Here is a 21,068-nt window from a genome sequence, read left to right on the forward strand (position 1 = left end):
TTGCCCAGCCAGCCGGGCTGCGGCACTCTATTTCTGTTATAGGGACATGAATCCCACTCTGACAGATAGGGCCCTCATGGCTTAACCACTTCTCAAAGTTCCCAATACTTAGTACCACAGTGGGAATTAACTTTCTTCCTTCTCTTTGTTTTTCCCCCCTTTCCTTTGGTAACGGGGATTGAACCCAGGGGAGCTTAACCACTGACCCACATCCTCAGTCTTTTTTATTTTCAGACAGGTCTCACTAAATTGCTTAGAGCCTCAATAAACTGTCTAAGCTGGCCTGGAACTTGTGATCCTCCAGCCTCAGCCTCGCAGAGGTCCTGGGCCAGCCGAAAGGGATTAAATTTCAATATGAATTTTAGTGGGGCAAGAGAAAAGCATTCAAACCATAGCATGGTTGTAAACTCATCTACTTTAGGGTGCTACTGTTACCGCTGTTGACCGGTGGCGAGTCCTTGCTTCCCCAATGTTGAAGAATAACACCAGAGAAGCCCGTGGAGGCAAGGTCAGGGTGGAAAGTAGAAGTTTATTAAAGGACAGCAGAAAAGACTTCTCCCTGAGGAAGAAGGGGACCCAAGAGATGGAATCCGTGGAAGTGCGGTTTTTTTCCCCCTTTTTATAGTTCTTTCAGTGATGCAATGTAGGTGGGAAGGCCCCAGGGGTGGGACACAGGTGGGCCAAAGAATTAATCTGGTCAGGAAGGACTTCTGAGTCAGCATCTTCAAGTTTGGGGGTGGGGGCTGTTCATTAACACTTCTTTGGGATGGGCTCTGGCCTTGGGTTTTTCCCAACATTTCAAGAGTTGTTCAACTTTTCTGGGAATTCATTCTCAACATGGCCTCCACTTTATATCTCACTGGATATTAGACCCGATTTACCTAACTACACTGACTACCTAACTTCAAACCTGGCTTCACTGATGTTTCTGGTAATGATCTCTAGGGATTCAGAGCCCCTGTGGCTCATACTGCCTTCACTTAGAGGTGTTTTTAAAACACGCAATGAGCACGACTGTAATCCCAGCAGCTCCGGAGGCTGAGGCAGGAGGATCGCGAGTCCAATGCCAACTTCGCAATTTAGCGAGGCCCTAAGCAACTCAGCGAGAACCTGTCTTTAATAAAAAATATTAAAAGGGGCTGAGGATGTGGCTCAGTGGCAAAGCGCCCCTGAGTTCAATCTCTGGTTTAAAACAAAACGCGTAATGATACCCCACAGTAGTGCAACCGGCGTCCAGTGGTGAAGCAGGTCCCTTTTCCTTCGCTTTGGCTTCACTGGTGAGTGGAGAAACTTAACGCAGCTCCGTTGTGGGGTGCAGTGCGTCAGGACCGCCGCGATCCAGGAAACCCCCATCTCCAGCTCCCCAGGGGTGCTACAGCTACCTTTTCGCGGATTAAACAAGCAAGTCAAGAAACGCCATCGGCCATCACCTTTAGAGGCCACCCGAGGTGCCGTGTCACAGACCCTGGGGGGTCCCGAGGAAGTCGGCCCGCCTCCTAGAGGGGAGGCCTCCGGCAGGCGCGCGCTCACCCTGCTCGGCGTCGCGGAGGGGTTCCCGGGCTGCGGGGAAGGCTGGGGACCCCGAGGGCAGAGGCGCTGGCCCTCGGCGGGAGCCTGCTGCGCTGCCAGCCGCGGGGACGGGCGTCGGGCTGGTGCGCGCCGCGGGTGGGTGTGTCCAGGGCCCGGCCGCGCGCCCGCGTCTTCCAGGAAAGCCTTCGGGCGATGCCGGTGAGGAGGGCGCAGTCTCCCTTCTCGGGCGAGGCTGGCTCGGGTGTCAGAGGGTGATTCCGCTCCTCTTGCAGGGAGGTAGAGTATCTCGGCCACCTCGTGTTTTATGCTGGGCGAGCCATAGTGGGGGCGGCGACAGCCGGTGCGCTCCGCCGGGCTTGGCTAGACTGGCCTGGCGCAGTGGACCCGGCAGACACCACACGGGTTAGACTGGCTGGGCTCGGCCGGAGGCGGCAGGGCTCGGCTGGGCTCGTCAGGGCTCGGCTAGGCTCGGCAGGGCTCGGCAAGACTCGGCTGGGCTCGGCAGGGCTCGGCAGGGCTCGGCAAGACTCGGCTGGGCTCGGCAGGGCTCCGCCGGACTCGGCAGGGCTCGGCACGGTGCTGCGCGGCGCGGGGTGCGGTTGACTCTGTAGAGCACGCGGGGCGCACGCGGGAAAGCATGCTCCAGTGGCGCAATCGGTTAGCGCGCGGTACTTATACAGCAGTATATGTGCGGGTGATGCCGAGGTTGTGAGTTCGAGCCTCACCTGGAGCATGTTTTCTTCCCTTCCCGGTTTCAGGCATTCCATTATCAGGCCTTTCGCTGTAGCGTTATATTTTCCTTGGTGAGAACGCAGAGATGCCTAGGAGGTAGGCCGTTAGGTCTGTTTCAAACGTGGGGAGAAAACAGGGGAGCATAGCCTGCCCTTCTGAGGGACTGCTGGGCTCCGCGGGGACAGGGCGAGGCCCACGCGTGCGTGCAGGGGCGGCTCCGCTCTCCTCGGCGCGGGGCGCGCACGGGAACGCAGCGCACCTCCTGCGCTATAAACTCCCACTGGGACCACGAGTGCCCATCCCCAGCGCGAAACCGCAGGCCCACGTGCTCGGTCGGTGTGAATGTTTTCCCAGTTTGTTCGCAGATTTACATTCATCTCGGAGCTTGGTTTCGGAGTACAGGTGTGCAGGCTCCTCGGTGCGGGGTCTCGCCTGAATCCAGCCTCACCTGGATGGTATTTGGGCTTGCACGAAGCTCTTCATTCTCCTCCTGTCCTTGACCGTGAATACTTTCCACAGTTCTGTCTGCAGCTTCCCTCTTGTGTGATGATATTCCCATTTTGTATTAAGGTTCTTTTGCAATAGAATTTATGTGGATGTATACAACACATTAATTATAGGGATTGTCTCAAGCGATTGCGTGGGCCGAGCATTCCCACGCCAACTTTCCCGCAAGCTGGAGAACCAGGAAAGCAGTGGTGTGATTCAGGTGGGCGAGAAGGTTGGAGAAGGTGGCGTGGTGGGGTGGGAAGCCAGCGGTTGCTGGTTAAGTGCCAGAAGCTCTCAGAGCCCAGATGCTGGAGGGCAGAAGACCCAACAATGAATTCCTGCTTCTGTTGCCTTTTTGTTCTGTGAGCTTCAACTCCTTGGAGGATGCCAGCCCACTCGGCACAGGGTGGGGGTTGGTGGGTGTCTCCTTTCCCAGTCTGATTCAGATACTAAACTCTTTCAGAAACATCCTCAAACACACAATCATATGTGTCTTATTAGCTATCTGGGTATCTTTTAACCCAATCAAGTTGACATAAAATTAACCTTCACAGGTCCAACCCTCCAAGGTGGCACACATAAGCATTTCCTTAATAAACCATTAACTGGAGCTGGGGCTGTAGCTCAATGGTAGAGTGCATGCCTCGCATGTGTGAGGCACTGGATTCAATCCTCAGCACCACATAAAAAATAAAAAAAGATTTTTTTAAAAAGAAAACTAAATAGAGGGGGAAAAAACTATAAACTGCACTTCATCTTCAATAAAAACAGCAACCAGGCCATAAATCAGCCTGCCATAATGCAACAATTCTGCATGCAATTGAAAACACCCAAATCCCTTCTCCAGAAGAGAAGTAAAGTCCTTGCACCATATTTACTCTTTTCCTGTTATCCTGTGACTTAAAACCTATGGAATGCAATGAGCCATACTTAAACCCTGATATAATATCAATGTGACTTATGTTATATGATAAGTGTAAAGGTCATTTTGAATTGTCAACTTGATTGGATTAAGAGATGCCTAGGGTTAAGGGGATTATGATGCATCTGTGAGGGTGTGTCTAGGAATGATTGGCATGTGCGATAGCCAACTGAAATGGAGAGCCCCCTAAGTGTGGGCAGCACTGTGCAATAGGATGATGGCTTGAATGGCATAAAGTTGTAGGAACAAGGAAGCAGCAGCAGACACAAGCTCCATTATTGAACAGGTTCTTGATTGCTGCTGCCATGGTCAGAGGATACCGGACTCTCAATTCTTTCACTCTCCAAGGCAGATTCTCCAGAAGCCTTTGATCTTGAACTAGGGTAGCACCATGTATTTCTCTTGTTCTGTGGCTTCAGCCTTTTAGACGGCACAGCTACTGGTTCTTCCCGCTCTCCAGCCTGCAGAAGACCATTGTGGACTATCCAGCTTCTGGCCGCATAAACCAACCTCATAAGTCTCCCTTTTGTAATTACACTTCCTGCTGATTCTGTCCTCTAGAGAATCCTGACTAATACAATAAGAAACAGAGGAAAGGGAAAGAGATTTGTTCAGTGCATACACACAAAGGTATTCATAACAAAATGGAAGGAAATGCTCATGAATCATGTCCTCTGTAACTGGCCCAGGGTCCTAGCTGGTGGTCATGACTACTGTCCTCTACACCAATTCTAGACATTCCTGTTTTTAGCAAGCACTTCCATGGTCATGCTTCTCTACCCAGCAGGGTGACCCACAACTTCTTTACTAAGGGTCTGGGCCATTCCTTGCACTGCCTGGATTGGGGTTTAGTTTTCTGTAGACCTTGATCACAGGATAATGTTACCAGAGTCCTAATCCACAGGATTAATTTGCTCCAACAAATCAGATCTGACCACTCACCCCCCAAAAAGAACAAATGGAAAAATAATGGTAAAAAGCAGAAAGGTGCTTTAATCAGTGTAGCTACACCAGGAAGTCAGGGAGCCCAGTCTCCCGGGGCTGACAGTGACTTTGAGGTTTTATGGAAAGGGGGATGGGGGCAAGGGTTGGGGTTTGCAGAACTGGAAGTGTTGCCTAGCTGCCAAGGCAGGGGATCTTGGTCAGGCATGGCCTGTCCATCATTATTTCATGGCTGGTCAGTCATGATCTCGTCTGTGATAAGAAAGTTGCTGCTCCCTTGGGCATAGTTTTGACTCTTATCACAAGTGCTCCGTCAGACCTGTTCTTCCTGGACTCTAAGGTGACTGTGGAAGAAAGTGGCTCAGGAGGTCTCAGGAGGGAGGAGAAAGAGGCAAGAAGGGGCGCACATGAACTTTGTTAAGGTCTGTAAACAAGTCAGATTGGCACCTGTTATTTTGCCAGAGAAATGTTAGAGTCTGTAAACAAGTCTGGATGGCACCTAGCAAAATGCCAGAGGGAGTGGTTTGTGAAGTAACAAAAGCGAGCCATTAAGTGTGGAGATTCCTGATTGGTTGACTGCTGTATCTAGTTTATGCTAATTAGATAAGCTGTGTAAAATGTATAAATACCGCTCAGATCCTACAATAAAGGGCTCCCATTCCTGCTGTATCAACGTACACAAGTTATTCCTCACCCGCCCCCCCCTTAGGTTATTTTGCTGCAGCCAGACTGCAGCAGAACTTAGCAACAGGGCCCTCCTTCAAACCCCCTCCGACAGGCCTCCATTCCATTTCCATGGGGGCAAAGGGTGGAAGGGCATTTTTTTCCTTAACTATTTCTTGCTGATGGGAGCACTGTAGGTACCTTGGAATGGAAGACTTTGTTTCTTGTGCTTTTCTGAGGATGTAACACGGATTGTCATGTTGGTGTGATCAGTAGGAGCACCAGTCTTAAGAATGCAGTGTGTTAAACAGCACCTAAAGAGGAGACGAGAAGGGGAAGTAATGTTAAGCACCTCCATTTGGAAGGATTGACTGCAGCCAGTGCTGGACAGTGCCAATGGCAGCAGTATTCCTGTCTGGGTCCCTCACTGCTTTGGTCATATTTTTTGAGTCATTGGGGATGTACCCACAGCACAAGCTCCAGTGGCATCCATACTCTCGAGCGTGAATTCTGGAGGACCTCCTTGTGGATTTGTGTGGTCTCATCATTTAAGAGGGTGATGGCTATTGGACTTGATTAAAATCATGCTTAGCTAGGGCTCCAGCTTGTGATTCCACATCCAGGCTGCCCCTGGGGTCAACAGAGCCACAGGGTGGAGCCACCAAGGCCCCCTGTATGGTGCCTTACGTGGGTCTTTACCACACCCCAGTTATGTAGACTTTGGGAAAATGGAAACGAATTACCCCAGTAGGTCTGTGGGGCAAGCCCATGCCATCCCCAATGAACAGGCTGTGACCCATGTCCTTACAGAGCGAGTTTGTCAGTTGAGCCATGTGGACTCAGGTGTCATTCATTACATTGCACAGGGCCACTCTCGCCCAGCTGAACTTGCTCTACAGCTAGCCACCCAACTCCACTGTGCGCCTGAAGCCCAGCCACCCCTCCACACCAGGAGACCCTGACATCCTCTCCTACCAGAGCAAGCACCTGCTGCTTTGTGGCAGCTGCTTTTAGAAACACCTTAGGGTCCTGTTGCTTAGAGGAGGGGAGTAGGCATTTTCCAACAGGTGAGAGAAAGACCGTCTTCCCAGATTCCAGACCAGCGGGAGAATCTGGGCAGATTGGCTGCCTGGTTTTCCAGGGCAGGGGTTGGTGGCAGAGAGAGGTGGCTCTTAGCCTGCTGGTAAGGGCCATCTGCAGGCAGGTTAGTCTGGAACTGATCTGGAAGGAGGAGTAGCAAAGAGACCAGAGAGTGGCAGTAGTTTGGTTCGTGATTGTTCAGGTGTCTTGCCTGAGTGTGGCTTTTTGAAGAGATATTTCAGGTCTTTCAAGGGGTTCTCTGTCCAGCGGGAAGATTGTTGATCCTGAAGAGAGTCACAAGGGTCATTTTCCAGTGGTGTCCTATCTCAAGTGTGGCGGATCCACAGCAGATTTGAGGAAGTGTGAGTGGCTAGAAGCTCATCACAAGAGTCGGTCCACTTCTCCATCAGCTCGTTTTCTGGATCCTGGTTTTTCCATGTCTTAACAGGATTCAGTCTCCTGGTGGACAGGGTGTAGGGGTCCTCAGGGTAAGATCTTGTCCCAGAGGAAGCACAGACCTTAGAACTTGAAGCTGCTACTCATCATTCTTCATTTCCCTATTCTGAGAATGGGGAGGGTATCTCCTTTACAGACATCTGAAGTCTCCCCTGTGTAATCTCCCCAGGGTCTAATCCGTAGCCTGTGTCCAGGGGCCACTCTAATGCAGGGAAGGACCGCAGGCAGCACCTTTCCCTGTGTTCAACTGGCCTCTTGACAGGTTTTGGCTGGAGCTTTTTCTAGAGTATGGTTCCTCTTTGTCTCACCTGTCAACTGAGTTCTGAGACAGCAGGTGTCTCCAGTGGATTCCTAGCGCGCTATCCACCAGCTGCACTACCTCAGAGAAAAAGGCAGGGCTCTAATCACTCCGTGGGGTCAGTGTGTTGCCCTGGAGGTGACGGCCTTCAGTAGAGCCTGAGCCACGTCCAAGGCCTTTTCTGTCCCAGTGGGATAGGCCTCAACCCCATGGAAGAGGTGTCACCCAAGGCCAGTAGCCTTGATGTTTCCCGCAGCCCCAGCACCCGGGTGAAGCCCACCTGCTGAATTCAAGGGGGCATGGCCCACTGTGGCCTGGGCTCTTGGCAGCCTTCCTGTTTGGGGTTGTTCGTGGTGCACAGTGACATCTTTGTGTCACGTCTTTATTGCTTGACACGTCCTGGCCTCTGAGGTATGGTCTAAAAACTTCAGTCAACACATCTCACTTAGAGTGACACCCTAGTGAATACACTCCGCTCAAACTCAATACATTCAAATACACTCCCAGCAAACACTCACTGGGCAGGAGGATGGCTCCGTGAGCACTTGTCTCCCAGTGAGGGGAAGGGCCTGTCTTTAAAGCCCCATTCTCGGGCTTTCCTCTCATCTGCTTCTGAATATTCAGGAGAGAAAGAAGTCAAGGCAAATTTGGCATTAGGGTGCCAAGGGCATGGATCTGGGTGCCACTGCGTGCCATTTGGCAGCCTGGTCAGCCAGGTGATGTCTGTGGGTGATCATGGGGTTTCCTTTTGGATGTCAGGGGCAGTATGTGGTGGTCACGGCTTGGCTTGAGGAGAGCCTCCAAGAGATTGCTTATCTCCTGAGGATGCTTTCCTCACTCCTAAAGGTAAGGAGCCCTCTTTCCACAAACCTTGTGGGAAAGGACCATATTTTGGATTGGTTAGCTTTTTTTTTTTTTTTTTTAAAGAGAGAGAGAGAGAATTTTTAATATTTTTAGTGTTCGGTGGGCACAACATCTTTGTTTGTATGGTGCTGAGGATCGAACCCAGGCCGCACGCATGCCAGGCGAGCGCGCTACCACTTGAGCCACATCCCCAGCCCTGTTTAGCTTTTTTAGCTTTTGAAAACTCACCTTTTGAGCAGATAGACCTTGGAGGGAGGGGTTTGACTCCCTGCAGTCACAACTGCATACCCAGCGTGGCATTTTCCCTTGTCCATGAAGCGGCTTCCATCTGTGCAGAATTCCCAGTCTATTGTGGCTGACCCATCAGACCTAGACTTCTGGCAAAGACCGCAGTAAGAACTTCCATGAAGGCCGGGCACAGTGGTGCACGCCTGTAATCCCAGTGATTTGGGAGGCTGACGCCGGGGGATCATGACTTCAAAGCCAGCCTCAGCAACAGCGAGGCACTGAGCACCTCAGTGAGACCCTGTCTCTAAGTAAAATTAAAAAATAGGGCTGGGGATGGGGCTCAGTGGTGAGTGCCCCTGAGTTCAATCCTGGGTGCCAAAAGAAAAGAAACTTCCACATATTTATGGTATGAGGTTGGGGGCTCAGGACCTGTGGGGCAGCAGGGTGGCTGGGTTTAGCCAGTGTCTGCTGCTGCAGTCCGGCTGCAGCAAAATAACTGGTGGGGTGGTGGGGGGGTGATGAGCAACTTGTGTAGATTGATACAGCAGGAGTGGAAGCCCTTTATTGTAGGACAGGAGGGGTATTTATACATTCCACACAGCTTATCTTAATTAACATAAACTAGATACAGCAGTCAACCAATAAGGAATCTCCATACTTAATGGCTCGCTTTTGTTACTTCACAAACCACTCCCTCTGGCATTTTGCCAGGCGCCATCCAGACTTGTTTACAGACTCTACATTTCCCCCTTTTGTTTAATTTAAATAAGGACCATAGTGGTTTTTACACAAACACCATAAATAATCTGCTACAAGCAGAAGGGGAGGATACAAAATGTTACAATACCAAGCCAATTGATGGCTCCATGCAAGAAGCCCTTGGAAAAATTATACCAGCAATGACACCATTAGCAAAGATACCGAGTTACAATTTGTTGTAGATTACAGTTTGTTGTCTCAGTCCAGGTAAAGCAGTGTCTCAATAGATTAACTCACAGTCCAGGTAAATCACAGTCCAGGTAAGTTCTGCAGGCAGCTAGCTTGATCCAAAGTCTCGCTCGGTTCTCAGCCACACTGGAAATTCTTCCACCTTCGTCTTCACCTGCATTGGGATGAAGGCAGGAACTCTGGATGGCTAAAGAAAATCCTGTAGTATTCCACTAAGAAAACAACCTTCTGAACAATTTAGTACATTATCTCAAGTTTTTTTTACATTTGAAATAAGCCTTAATAGTGCTCATTACTCATTAGCTTCCAGGTGTGGGAGAACCATTGTAGTTATTGGCCTTGGAAACATTAAACTTCAGGGACATGGGCCATCTTCCGCCTGCAGTGTCCCAGGCAGCCCCAGATGGCCTTGGGGAGAGTCCCAGGCAGCCCCAGATGGCCTTGGGGAGAGTCCCAGACTCAAACTGCTTCCGGGCACAGGGAGCAAGAGCCTGTGCCTCTGGGTCAGGTTTGGATTTGGGCTCATGGCAGTGGAAGAACCGGCTGCTGCCGCTTGGAAAGTCCTTGCTGCACCATGATTGGCTCCCGCACGTGGCGGCCGCCGCCAATTCAAGCACCCTCTGGTAACGAAAAGTATTCAGTAATAGCCTTTTGCTGCAACTATTTTCTGATAATCCTTCCTCCTCCGAACTTTCTTTTTCTTTCTGACTAGAATTCCTGGGCTTCCATCAACACATCCCCTAATTGCTCTTGGTTCCACTGGGGTGCCTCCTTTCCTTAGTAATTTACTTCTCACCCCTTCCATATTTTCATCACAAAGACAATACAACATTTCAAGACAAAACAAGACACAAACATACTGCATCAATCTTCTCCATTTTCTCAAAATGGCCATTTTTCCTCTCGCCCTATCTGCCTAGGGACGAGCAGATTGCTCCCGTCCTATCTATGGATGGGCAGCTTTTTTTCGTCACTTACCCCCGAGTGTCCCGGGGCTCCCCGTAACGGGCCACCATCTGTCACAGCCAACATTTCTCTGTCAAAATGCCAGGTGCCATCCTGACTTGTTTACAGACTCTAACAGTCTGCCCCTTTGTTCCAGCAGGGCTAAGACCTGGTGTGGCACATAGACAAAACTGGCAGCCAAATGTAAATTCCTCAGCTTCCGTTAGCACACCACAAGTGGCAGCTACTGCCTGCAGACAAGGAGGCTGTCCTTTGGCCCTGTGGGCTAACTGCTTTGAGAATTTAGCAGCAGGTTAGGGGACTTCCTTCCCTCAGCAACCAAGTGAGAACTTGCAGCCCAATTCCTTGTCACTCATGCACATACAGTTTGAATGACTTTTTAAAAATCAGGCGGAATCAGAGCTGGGACATACTCATATGTTGGTCTTTGAGAGACTTAGAGGCAGTGTGACACTCTGTTGTCCAAATTAAGGGCTCAAGTTCTATCTTAATTAAAGGTTCATATAGGAGCTTTGCTATAAGCCGCAGATTAGATATCCATGTCCTGCAGTAGCCCATCTCCCCAGGAATCCTCATAATTGTTTGCAGGTCCAGGGACCTGAAGGCTGGCAATGGCCTTTTCTCTGCTAGTCTCTAGTCTTCATCAGCCTTCTGTGACTGAAACCCCAGACAAACAACTTCTTCCTTGTAAATTTGTACCTAGTAACCTCACTTGGTCAGGTGACTGAGTCCGAATGGTGTTTTCTAGGCAGAGCTCATAAGCGGGATTGGTGATCTACATATCTTCTACAGACTGGAGCAGTACTCCCAGCTGAGCCAGTCTTTAGCCAATACTTCTCCAGAGATCATGGGTAAGTTTTTGAATCGCAGGGACAGTAGTGCCCAATAGTATGGAAGGTGGGTTTTGATGAAGGATCTGTCCATTCAAAGGCAAAAATTAATTGTGACTCTCCTTTGAGTAGGATGCAAAAGAAGCATCTTCTAGATCAAGAACAGTAGGCCATCTACACTCTGTTGGCAAAGCACTTGGAAGGGTATAATGACTAGGCACGGTGAGGAAAATGCCATTAAGAGTTCATCAGTCTTGAACAAAATGATACTCCTCAGATTTTTATTTTTCCGTTTGTAGTACTAAAAGATGACTGGCAGGGCTGGATCAAATGGCATTACATTTTTTTTTTAAGTATGTGTTGGATTCCTTTGAGTGCCTCCTGTCACTGAGTATTGCTTTAAGTAGGGAGTGCCTTCTTTTACCAGACTGGGTGGGGTCCTGTTGCCCCTGACTGCCTGATTGACAGGTCGCAGGATTTCCGAGGCATTGACCCGCTCTGGAGGCTTCTCCTGGACTCATGTCAGCTGAAGATAAAGTGCTGTCCAGGTGGCTCTTCCACCGGCATCTGCTGCTTCTCTGGGGAGATGCTTGCCCTTTGAGTTTGCAGAGCAGGTGTCTCCCCGCAGGGGCATTGGACTCCCAGTGCACACAGAAAGCTTGAGTCAAGAGCTGGCCCCCAGGCTGCGCTCCAGAGGTGGCAGGGAAGTCTGCTGCTGGGCTGTCCTGCTGCTCCTGTCATGGGCACAGGGTACTGGTCCTTTGCGTTAGAGGGGTGGCACCCCTGTGTTGGTTAGGAGTAGGTGGGCAAGTGCATCAGGCCCCTTGTGGGGAAATAGTGCAGGAGCTCTGAGCCCCCCCCCCCCCCCAGTCCTTGGGCTGTCCTGCTGCTCCTGTCATGGGCACAGGGTACTGGTCCTTTGCGTTAGAGGGGTGGCACCCCTGTGTTGGTTAGGAGTAGGTGGGCAAGTGCATCAGGCCCCTTGTGGGGAAATAGTGCAGGAGCTCTGAGCCCCCCCCCCCCCCAGTCCTTGGCAGGGTCCTCTCGACCTCTGCCTTCTGATGCTTTGGCTCGTTACCGAGCTGAACCCTCTGTTAAAGAGTTGGGGCACTTTTCATTCCAGTACCCATTCTCATCACAGTATGCACATGGATCTTCTACAAGGGCTTCTTCCCTCTAGGGTAGGACCTCCAGCTCCAGGTTTCCATCCTGGACATTTTGGATGAAGATGGAGTCTGGTTCAGCTTTTTTTTTTTTAATTAATTTTTCCCCCCCAGTACCAAGTACTGAACTGAGAGGTGCTCAACCACTGAGCCACATCCCCAGCCCCTTTTTATTTAGAGACAGGATCTCACAGAGTTGCTTGGGGCTTCACCAAGTTGCTGAGGCTGGCTTTGAACTCACGATCCTCCTGCCTCAGTCTTCCTAGTGGCGGGCATTACAGGTATGTGCCACCCTGCCTGGCTTTGTTCAGCCCTTTTTATTGCTCTGTCATTATAGACCTTATAGGCCATGTCTATCACCTGAGAAGGGCATGCCCACAGCCACCTTGATTTTCTGTAATTTCCTCCTAATGCCATGGGCATTCTGCCCAATGAAGGTCATAATATGGAAAATTTGTATATCTGGGGGCTTCTGGGTATAAACCAGCATATTGCCTGAAAGTTTGATAAATTCTTTCTAACCTGGCAAAGGGGTATTCATTCTCCCCCTATTGTAACTGTTGTATTTACCTAAGCTTATGGGCTTGGGTGCCCTCACCCCATAGGAACCTATCAAGAAACTTGCAATAGTGGTTCAGTCAAACATCACTGTTGTCATTCAGGTACCAAACTGGATCTGTCAGGAGTACTGTATTTCTCAGATCAGAGGAGCTTAGAGGGTCGGCCTGGCGGAGGACCTAGGATTCCTCCTTAACCTTATTTAAAACAAATCATCTCTGCAGGCATCATTATATAGTGTGTGGCTTGTCTATCAGCCCAAGCGGGTCATTGGGTTGTGAAAATGCTATAGAGTTCCACTATCATTTGGAGGGTCCTTATGATAAGGAGGTGAGAATTTTTCCAACTTAACAAGTCAGAGGTAGAAAATGAGGTATAAGTTCAAAAGTAGCCCATTGGTTGGCCTTGGGCATTTAGCCCTCCTGACAGTACTGTCACTTGGGGCAATGCCCTGCCCTGCTGTGGTGAGCCCTGCTCCACCGGGTTTGATACCACTGGCTTTGGGAGGCACCTTCCCTGGGGTTGTGGACACTTCTGCTGAGTAGGGAGACCTTTTCCACTGACAAAAAATGATTTTTGGAGTCTAGATTCAATTTCCCCAGGTCTTTCAGGATCTTTCCACACAGCTCCCCACTTCGATCCCATAGAGATCCCATATTTTACCCTTAATGCACCACGTCAACGTAGATACCTGTGCGGCTAGTTTTCAACTTATATTGCGATTCAGTCGATCACAGGATGAGCACTTGTGTTTGGTTTTCAGCAATTTCAGCCTCACAGTAACAGGAAATGAGGCTCCCTCAGGGTATACCAGAAGCCCTCAGGCCTTGAGGAATTCTAATCCTTGAGCTCCTCACCCTTTTCTTTCACACTGTCCAGCAATGCTAGAAGCCTATGTCACACGTCTTTAGTTTCCCCAAAGTTCCAAGTGTCCTTCATGGAGTGACTTAGCTTCTGGACTCTTACAGATAGTTACGTATTCTCCAGGCAGATATTTGCAGATCCTTATAAACAGTCTACATCATGGACTATCCGTGTCTCTTTATAACCAGAACTATTTAAGTCTAGTCAGATCAGAGAGTCAATTACAGAAATCTCAAAACCAAGTCAGAAATCTTTTCCTTAAGATTGTTTTTTCTATTTTCATTACTGGTAACAAAAATCTGGGTTTGTCAGGACTCTACAGAGAAGCAAACCAATGAAATGTGAGGGATATAAAGGAATTTGTTAGGTAATTGGCTTATAAGTGCTCAGAAGACCAAGAAAACTCATCTTGCCTCTGCAAGCTGAAGAACCAGGAAAGAGTCAGGCTGGTGGGGCACACCTGTAATCCGAGTGACCGGGGAGGCTAAGGCAAAAGGATCACAAGTTTGAGGTCAGTCTTAGCAAATTATAGAGACCCTAAGAAACTTAGTGAGCTCCTGTCTCAAAATAAAAATAAAGAATTAAAGGACTAGGGATGTATCTCAGTGGTAAAGTGCCCCTGAGTTAAACTCCCAGTGACGCCCCTCAAAAGGGCAGGGAGAGCCACTCAGTGGTGGTCCAGCAGTGCCCGGGGCCCTGGGTTCAGTCTTCAGTACAGGGAAGCTGGTGCTGCAGGCCAGCCTATCTCCCAGGCCTAAGGAGGGGCAGGGGCTGGAAGGCCAGGCACTTGGAGAGCGAATGGCTGAGTCGAAAAGCCCACTATTCCAGGCCAGGATAGCAAGTCCGCCCTCTGCCCTTCTCTTCTGTCTGTAGCCTTCAACTGGTGGTGATACCTGAGCATGTTTGGAGGACAAATCTTCACTCTGTCTGCTGAATGGAAACACCCTGATGAACATGCCTAGAAACCCGCCCCTGAATAATGTTTCATCACCTATCTGCACATTCCTTAGCTCATTCAAGGCAGCCCTTAAATTATATTTATTCCCTTACTAACCAACTCTACAAATACTCATCATGACTATAATATTGCTTTCATGTGTGTAGGAATCAAGTGTCTTGCTGACTGCTGGACATTTCTCTCTGGAAATTCCCACAGGTCTGTGAGATCAACAGGTAGGAAGATCACCAACCTCAAGTCCATTCTCCCTCCTGTGCTCTTCACCTCAGTGTAGTCACTCTTGCCACCTCCATCCTAGGTACTGAAGTTACAGCAGGAAAGGACAAAAGAAGAAGCCTTGGCTCTCTGGAGCCTAAGTCCTAGCAGAAAGAGATAAAAAATGAACAATTACAAATAATACATCATTGGTGTTGTGTTGCATGACAGCCACTGGGAGGCTGAGGCAAGAGGGTTATAAGTTCAAGGCCAGTCTCAGCAACTTAGCAAGGGCCTGTCTCAAAATAAAAACTAAAAGGGGATGTAGCTCAGTGGTAGAGCGTGCCTGGGTTCAATCCCCAGAACCAATGCACATATACATTCATACCTAAGTATGTCATTAGGTTATGTGTTAATAAGTTCTGTGGGAAAAAAAATAAGTGAACATGTATAGAAGATGGCAGAATCTGTGTTAGGTGCTATTTTATATAAGGTTGTCAAAATCAGTTTCTCTGAGTGGCTGACTCCTGAGCAGAGGCCTGGAGGAATTATAGGGATCTCAGACACCTATGGCAAGGGTGAGTCCAGCCTGGATGTGGGTGCCATGCCCAGAAGCACAGCAGGGAAGAGGAGGAACAATCCTGCATCGCTTATGTTTCAACAGAAGAGCTTCTTCAGTGAACCTGACGTGATATTAATGACATTATAGACTGTGACCACGTGGTGCTGTGGACCGGTGCTGAGGACCGTGGGAGTAAACGTCCAGAGGCACAGAGTTGCCTCTGGGGTTGCTCCTGTTTCTGCAGGAACCTCTGACCAGCAAGGGTTGAGATAATCCACACTATCCATGCCTTGGCTGGAGGGCTGGCTCTGCAGTAGGTGATGATACCAACTCCGCGGACTTGTTCAAAAACTGCAGTGCACTTTCCTAGTGGCTCTTTTCCTACTGCGATATTTGTATGTAGTAAAATTCACCTGTTTTAAGAGAAAGATTTGGTGAATTTGGGCAACTGTATTAGTTTCCTATTGCTGCTGTAACAAATCAGCACCAATTTAGTGGCTAAAAAAATGTTGTTTTACAGCTCTGTGGGTCAGGTGGCCAAAATGGCTCTCAAGAGGCTAAAGTTAAGACGTTGGCAGGGCTTTATTCCTTCTGGGAGTTCTAGGGGAGATTTCATTTTTTTGCTCTTTCCAGCTCCAAAGGCCACCCACATTCCTTGGTTTATGGCACCTTCTACCCACAAAGCCCACTGTCGCATCACTCTGACCTCTGCTGCTGTGCTTGCATCTGCTGATGCAATCTACGTTGTCACTCCACCCTGTCTGGGACATGAGGGTCTTCTGAATGCAGCACAGTGTTTATTTTTCTATAATTTCACAGAAGTGTGTCATTCGGAATGGAGGCCTCTGCTCTCTTCTTTCACCTAGCATGGAGGTGTGCCAATTCTGAAGACCCTTTTATGTTTTTGTTTCCTCTTTGGCAGTGCCCCCCGTTTCTTCTCCACTGGTGATCACTAGCATGTGCTTCAGGGCCTGGTGGGAGCTCCATCTGCTGCAGCTTGAATCAGATGCAACTCCTGGGCTTCCGGCATTGCGCTCAGCACTTGATGTGTGCTTTAGACCTACTGGATTTTTTTGTCCCCTTGAGCTGGGTTCTCTACTGCCAGGCTGACCTCACACTCCTGGGCCCAAGAGCTCCTCCTGCCTCAGCCTTTACAGTAGCTGGGACCACAATCATGTGCCACTGGGCCTGGCTTGGCTCACACAGAAGGACTACTGGGGTAAAGAAACCATGTTCTAGAGGGCGCTTGAGGTTTCTAGAGACAGAGGAAACCTCTTGTCAAACCTTTTTGGATTCCTGACTACATCACAGGAAAGAATTTAATAGGAGTCAGGTTAAAACAAAGAAGGGGGTGCTTATTGTAAAGTAAAGTACCCACCCAGGTCTGAGCATGGGGGACCCCAAAAGCCTAGCACCCTGCCTAGACGGACAGGTTGTGATTTGTACCAGTTAGGGAAGCTCAGATTCACAAGGGGCTAGCTATTCGTGAGGATCCCTGGAATTGGGGTATAAAATCCTAAATGAGATTTCATCAAATGAAATCCAGCCATACATTACAACATTACAAGAATAATCTATTATGACCACATAAAGCTTGTTTTATAATTCAAAGTTGGCTTAACATATAAAAATATTTTACCACACTAAACTCGGAGAAATTGTATCTCTCTCTCTCTCTCTCTCTCTCTCTCTCTCTCGCTCTCTCTCTCTCTCTCTCTCTCTCTCTCTCTCTCTCTCTCCAACCATTCAGGAGGGTCACCTGCATCCAGGAGTTCTACACCAGCCTGGGCAACAGACATGTTGTCCTTGTTATGAAATTTCATCTGTTTGTTTTAACATGTATTCTTCCATTAAATTAAACATACGAGGTGGAGGAGCTACAGTTAACCTTATACTCATTAGTGAGACATTAAAATCTTTGTCCTCTTGAGACAAGGGACAAGAGGAGGTGTCCACTATTGTGGAGTGTGGTGACTTGGACCCTGGTCTTTGCTTGGAAGCTGTGGCACGTGCTGCAAACTTCAAGCTTGCCTGCTTTGCAGAAACTTTCCCACAAACAACCTTTTGATGATAAAACCTAAATAAACGTGCTGTGCTGGCTCTGGGTCACTGTTCCTCCATCAGAGGTCAGTGTCCCACCCAGTCCCAGCTTTCTCTTTGTAAATTTTTGTGTCTTTCTTAAACCCCCATCACCCCTTGCTGATTTCTAGGGTTCCGTCATGCAGGTCAAGGCACAATATCATATCCTCCATTCAGTATTGTGCTGGTGGCTTTGAGTATTGGAATAAGGCAAGAGAAAGGGAAGAGCAGGAAAACCAGGAAGAAAGAAGCAAAGTCAGTACTAATGCACTTGACATGGTTGCATGCATAAATCCAAATTAGCTAGCATCAATGAGTAAATTTAACAACCTTATTGTACATAGAGTAGGTATATAAAAACAAATGGCTTGTCTCTACACTTGCAATAGTTAGAAATGAGATTTTAAGAGAAATACCATCTGCAAATATCAAATATGGAGCAGTTAATCTTTTAAAAAATATTTTTATATTGAAAATTACCAGACACTTTTAAGAAAATTGAAGACTTAAGTAAACAGAAGAGTATACCAGGATTCTGGCCAGAAAGATTCAATGTCACTAAAATGTCAGTTTCCCCCAAACTGACTGATGGAGTCCATGTAACCACAAACAAAATTCTGGCAGGGTTTTATTTGCAGGGAGGCTAAGAGGGCCAGAAGGGGATGGTTGGTTGTAAAATTTGTCTTGAAATAATAATTTTTTTTAAAACTCAGAATAGCTGAAGCAATCTTGAGAAGGAAAAGCAAAACTGGAGATTTTTTTTTCCCCAGTAATCTAGGACATCTGTTTTGGAAATGGTTTAGCAGCATCTAGTAAAGCTGAATACTCCTGTGTTCTGCTAAGTTAGCAGGTGTTATTATTTTAAAGTTACAGAAGTTGAAGGTGTGGTATTGGCCTAAAAGTAGATGTGTAAACCAATTAGAATAGAAAGTATGCACACGTGTGCACATGCATACACACACAGAGTTCTGTTTTTTGACAAAGGAGACATTGCAATTCAGTGCAGAAAGTTCTGCCTTCTCGATAAATAACAGCTGGGGAGTCATATCCCTTCTCATAGCATAAATATAGATCATAGACATGAGCATTCAGCGATAAAGGCTCTAGAAGAAAACAGGCAAATTTGACATAGACAATTATTTCTGATATAAGATGCAAAAAGCAAGAACAACAACAAAAAAACTACTAACCATAAAGACATATAAGTTGGACTTCATTAAACTTTGAAACTTCAAAATAGTAAATTAGGAAACCTTCAGACATTCCACAAACTGGGACATATTCACAATGTATATATATATATATATATATATATATGAAGGATTTATATTCCCAATATGTAATGAACCCCTAAAATCAATGAAGCAGTGAAAGCCATCTCAATGTTTTAAATGGAAAGAAACATACGTAATGGTGTAAAATATTAGTTAAGCAAAATTGGAAATTAAAACCATGAAGAGCTATCTCTACCTCCTGGGCCAGGTAACTGAAATCACAGTGACTAACAGCACCAGATGCTGTGCTGACACCCTAGTGTTGCTGTTTAGAGTAACCTGGGACATCTGGTGTTGAGGAGCCTTTGCACTGTATCCAGTTTAGGGTTATCACACAAAGCACCATCCTGCAATTGTTGTGCATGACTTCAGAAGCGTCTAGTAGAGCTAAATGGCCTGTGTCCTGTGACTCTCAGCACTTCCTCTGTCCATCTGTCTACCTGCCTGATAAATGAGATCTTATGTTCATCTGAAGTCAAGCAGAATAATTGCAGGATGGTGCTTTTTGTGATAACCCTAAATTGGAGACAGTTCAAAGGCTCCTCAACACCAGGATGGGTAAATAAAATGTACCATATCTGTTAAGCACAAGTCGGTGGAAAGGAACAGACCTGTTTACAAGTAAAAAAACAGATGAATCTCAAACATGATTTGGTGAAAAAAGACTTCTCAATAAATAACAGTTATTTGATCAATGTATATAAAGTTCAAAAAATTTTTAAAAAGACAGAGGAAAGCGAGGAATGAGAAACAGGTAAGTGAGAAATGAGACCGAGACACACAAGGGAGTTTATTTGTCAGAGTTGACAAATAAAAGCCATCTCTCTATAGCAGAGAGGCAAAACGGGCTTGGGTTCTGGGCCTTTAATGGGCCGGCTCAGGAATCAGAGCCGGGTGGGTTCTAATGCAGGAGTTAGGGCTGGGTTGGTCTGAGGGAGTGGTGAGTCTTTCTCAGAAAGGCCCTGGGTGGGAAAGTGAAACTTTTTCCTTAAAATGGAGACTGAGTGGGAGAGGGGGAAGAGGTAGAACTAGGTTTTGTGGAATGGCATTACTGTATTGCCAAAGAAGGTTTCTATTGTATGCAAGAAGGGGCCAGAAAAGATGAGGAGCAAGGGGTTGGGTTGGTTTGAGGGAGTGGTGAGAATCAGAGGGTGGCGAGCTGAGCAGGGAGACAGGCTGTCCACATGGAAGCTCAAAAGGGGAGATGTTGAGTGGCTTCTTTGGGAGGGCTTGTAATGTAAGAAGAGCCCAGGAAGGAGTTTAGTCCAATCTAAATGTGATTCAAGGGATAGTTAAGTGAGAGTGTTCGTCAAGGCCCGGTTGGTACGTTCCACCTTTCCAGAGGACTGGGATGGTAGGGGATATGAAAATGCCAGGAGATGTTGAGTGCCTTAGCTACAGACTGTGAAACATGCAACAAGTACCAAGAGAAATTTGTACAGCTTGACCGGGGGCATATGGGTGAAATCCGGCTGCCAATCAGAGCAAGGGAGATGTCCTCTTGCCTGGTGTAATGGGAAGGCATGTGGGTGGAAATTGGAAGTGGGACTGGTTTTTTTGGCAGATTTCACAGGAGGCAGCGAGGGTAAAGAGAAATTGTAGGTCCTCTGGAGAGAGTTTAAGGTGGAAAGTGAAATTGTTTTAAAGATGTGGTGTTAGGGTGAAAGAGGTTGTGAAGGAAGGTAAGCATCTGTTGAGTGTCAGGTGGGGAAGAGTCCATCAAGGCTGTTGGAGGGCAGTGGCCCTCGCCTTAGAGTCTGCCTTGTTGTTGTGGAGAGTGTCACAAAGGCGGTGTCTGTCTGATGGGATTTACAATGTGAGATTCCAATGGCAGAGGGAAGCTCTGAGGCCTGGAAGAGATTGGAGGTAAAGGGGACACTAGTGATTGAGGTTCCCTTGGTGGAAAGGAATCCACGCTCCTTCCAGATAGCCGAGTGGGGGAGAAGCATGTGGAGAGCATATGTGGAGTCAGTGTAGTCGTTGAGGGGGGCTCCCTTTGCCAAAGTGAAGGCTCTGATGAGGGCGACCAGTTCAGCTTGCTGATTGGATGTGTTATTGGGGAGGTTAGAGAGACATACCCTGCCCCAGGGACTCCCTCCTGAAGGAAGGAGAAGCCATCTGTGAAGCATGTGTATGTTGCCTGGAGCAGGGGCCTTCCTGTGGGGGGGAGCGGTGTGGGAGAAGCGCCCCCAGAGTTTCAGTGCATGCAACGGGTAAGGGGAGAAGAGGTGGAAGGGTCCTGAGGAGCAGGGAGGAGAGCAGCAGGGTCTAAAGGTGAGCGCCTGTGGAGAGTAAGACTAGGATCTTTCACCAGGGAAACCTGTAGAGATCAAGGGCCACAGTGGGTAAGGAATGGAAGCCCTGGTAGGGGAGGAGTTCCTTTAGGTGATGGAGAGCCAGGATGGAAAGTGGGGCCCCAGAGGTGAGCGCCTTTTACTGGTTAATGAGTAGAAAGGCTGCGGCCAAC

At 48.1% G+C, this 21,068-nt stretch overlaps 1 protein-coding gene and 1 non-coding gene across 2 annotated transcripts in view; one reads left to right on the forward strand and one right to left on the reverse strand.

Annotated features, from left to right (window-relative positions):
* LOC143401644 (uncharacterized) overlaps positions 1-21,068 on the reverse strand; it is a 742,139-nt gene that overhangs the window by 107,731 nt on the left and 613,340 nt on the right. The gene's annotated exons all lie outside the window — the stretch shown is intronic.
* Trnai-uau (transfer RNA isoleucine (anticodon UAU)) lies at positions 2,170-2,263 on the forward strand. Its single transcript has 2 exons — positions 2,170-2,207; positions 2,228-2,263. It is a non-coding gene; the product is annotated as a tRNA-Ile (tRNA).

The sequence above is a fragment of the Callospermophilus lateralis genome, chromosome 6 (genome assembly GCF_048772815.1).
Source record: "Callospermophilus lateralis isolate mCalLat2 chromosome 6, mCalLat2.hap1, whole genome shotgun sequence".
NCBI classification, from domain to species: Eukaryota; Metazoa; Chordata; class Mammalia; order Rodentia; family Sciuridae; genus Callospermophilus; species Callospermophilus lateralis.